Source organism: Nomascus leucogenys, chromosome 21, assembly GCF_006542625.1.
Source record: "Nomascus leucogenys isolate Asia chromosome 21, Asia_NLE_v1, whole genome shotgun sequence".
NCBI classification, from domain to species: domain Eukaryota; kingdom Metazoa; phylum Chordata; class Mammalia; order Primates; family Hylobatidae; genus Nomascus; species Nomascus leucogenys.
In genome coordinates this window covers 1,169,362-1,172,376 of record NC_044401.1, presented here as the reverse complement: position 1 = coordinate 1,172,376, position 3,015 = coordinate 1,169,362, and the positions used below count along the sequence as shown (strand labels likewise).

At 49.8% G+C, this 3,015-nt stretch overlaps 1 pseudogene; it reads left to right on the top strand.

The window, feature by feature from the left end:
* Positions 1-1,070: 1,070 nt before the first annotated feature.
* On the top strand, positions 1,071-2,475 carry LOC100598883 (annotated as a pseudogene).
* Positions 2,476-3,015: the final 540 nt, after the last annotated feature.

Sequence of the window (3,015 nt, the reverse complement as noted above, 5' to 3'; positions counted from 1 at the left end):
TCTCACACCAGTTAGAATGGCCATCATTAAAAAGTCAGGAAACAACAGGTGCTGGAGAGGATGTGGAGAAATAGGAACACTTTTACACTGTTGGTGGGGCTGTAAACTAGTTCAGCCATTGTGGAAGTCAGTGTGGCGATTCCTCAGGGATCTAGAACTAGAAATACCATTTGACCCAGCCATCCCATGACTGGGTATATACACAAAGGACTATAAATCATGCTGCTATAAAGACACATGCACACGTATGTTTATTGCGGCACTATTCACAATAGCAAAGAGTTGGAACCAACCCAAATGTCCAACAACGATAGACTGGATTAAGAAAATGTGGCACATATACACCATGGAATACTATGCAGCCATAAAAAATGATGAGTTCATGTCCTTTGTAGGGACGTGGATGAAACTGGAAAACATCATTCTCAGTAAACTATCGCAAGGACAAAAAACCAAACACAGCATGTTCTCACTCATAGGTGGGAATTGAACAATGAGAACTCATGGACACAGGAAGGGGAATATCACACACCGGAGCCTGTTGTGGGGTGGAGGGAGGGGAGAGGGATAACATGAGGAGATATACCTAATGCTAAATGACGAGTTAATGGGTGCAGCACACCAACATGGCACATGGATACATATGTAACAAACCTGCACATTGTGCACATGTACCCTAAAACCTAAAGTATAATAATAAAATAAAAATAAATGAAAAAAATAAAAAAATAAAAATTCTAAGTGCTAAGAAGTGTAATGGTACATAATGTGAATTTTATAATCATTGGCAGATTAGATGAACTATGTTAACTATATTAACATCAAACTATGAAATGAATCGAGGAAAGTCCCTTTTTTTTCGAGGCCTTGACCATTTAAAATAACAGTATAATTCAGTAAAAGTTGCAGTGGTTCGGCCGCGGCTACCTCTCTCCGGCGGCGAGTTCTCCGCGCTTGGTAAGGCTCAGCCAGTCTCCACTGAAGCCGCGAGCCCGCGTCCCTCAGTCGATGGAGCCCGCAGCCCCCCATGTGGCCCGTAGCAGCTCCCTGCCCGCTTGGCCACGCCCGCCATGGTCCGTCCGCGCCGGGCCCCATACAGCTCAGGCGCCTGGGGGCCCCCTAGGGGGTCACGGCCGCCAGGCGCGGCCCCTCATAGTGCGCGCTGTCAGCTCGCGCTCCTGGCCCGCCAGCCCCCGAGGCCTGCAGCCTCTGCAGATCCCGGCCTGCTCGGCTCCTCCCATGGAAGGTACTCAGGTCTTCTGGGCGCTGGGTCCTATCGGTTCCTCCTCACCTGGGCTCACCCCCGGGGGTCTGGCCGTGAGCGAGTACCGGCTCAGCAACAAGCTGCTGGCCTGGTGCGGCGTCCTCCAGTGACAGGAGAAGCGCAGACCCTACTGTGACTCCACTGTAAAGTTGAGGCGGACCCTGCCCTGTGAAGCCTGTGTGAACCAAGGCGAGAACCTGGAGACCAACCATTGGCAGCAGAAGCTGATCATGCAGCTGATCCCGCAGCAGCTGATGACCACGCTGGGACCCCTGTTCCGCAACTGGCACAGTTCCACTTCACCAACAGAGACTGCGGCTGCTCAGTGGGCTCTGCCACGTCATGGGCAATGGCTTCGCGGGCTGCATGCTGTTTCCCCACATCTCCCCCTGCGAGATGTGCGTGCTCATGCTCCTGTACTCTTCCAAGAGGAAGATCTTCATGGGCTTCATCCCCTACGACCAGAGCGGCTTAGTCAGCGCCATCCGGCAGGTCATCACTACCCGCAAGCAAGCAGTGGGACCTGGTGGTGTCAACTCAGGCCCAGTCCAGATCGTCAACAAGTTCCTGGCGTGGAGCGGCATCGTGGAGTGGCAGGAACCCAGGCCTGAGCCCAACAGTCAGTCCAAGAGGTGGCTGCCGTCCCACGTCTAGGTGAACCAGGGGGAGATCCTGAGGACCGAGCAGTGGACGAGGAAGCTGTACATGCAGCTCATCCCGCAGCAGCTGCTGACCACCCTGTGCTGCTGTTGCGGAACTTGCCCCTGGTGCAGTTCCACTTCACCAAGGACTTGGAGACGCTGAAGAGCCTGTGCCAGATCATGGACAATGGCTTCACCGGCTGAGTGCATTTTTCCTACAAAGCGTTGTGTGAGATCCGCGTGCTCATGCTCCTGTACTCTGAGAAGAAAATCTTCATCGGCCTCATCCCCCGTGACCAGGGCAACTTCCTCAACGGCATATGGCGAGTCGTTGCCAACCAGCAGCAGGTCCTGCAGTGGAACCTGGAGCAGGAGCAGCAGCAGCAAGGAATGGAGGGTAGTGGCTACCCCGGGATGGGCCCCTCCAGGAGTCACAGACGAGGCCCCCGCAGAGACTGGCGACACGCTTCTGAGCAGGGGCCCCTGGGGACTTCGATTGCCCAGCAGCATGGAGGATGGCGTCCTGAGACTTCCAAGGACGGTCCTCACCCATGCACGTTTCCCAAATAAAGCCTTTTAAAAACCAAAAAAAAAAAAAAAAAAAAAAAAAAAAATTCAGTAAAAAGTCAACTAACACTCAGCTGTGAACCCATGTAATCGTGGGATCTTTCCCAACGCAAGACTTTTAAGGACAATTCCAAACTTTTCTGTACTAATTGGTCTATTTATATTATCCTTATTTCAGAGTCAATTTTGGTAATTTGTATTTTTACTAGGAAATCAGCTATTTTCTTTAGGATTCCAGTTTGTTGCCATGGGTTTATCTTATTATACTTTTAATTTCTCCTCATTTGTACTTTTCTACAGAATTCTTAATTTTATTACTTTTGCTCAGTCTTTTTTCTTTATCAGACCAGATCTTTTTCATCTTTTGCAAAGGATTTTGTTATTTATTTGTACATTCTTCTGTTTTCTATTAATTTTAGCTTTTGTCTTTATAAATCCTCTTTCTAATTTTTTTTTTCTTTTTTTTTTTTTTTGAGACAGTCTCACTGTCGCCCAGGCTGGAGTGCAGTTGCGTGATCTCGGCTCACTGCAACCTGCGCCTCC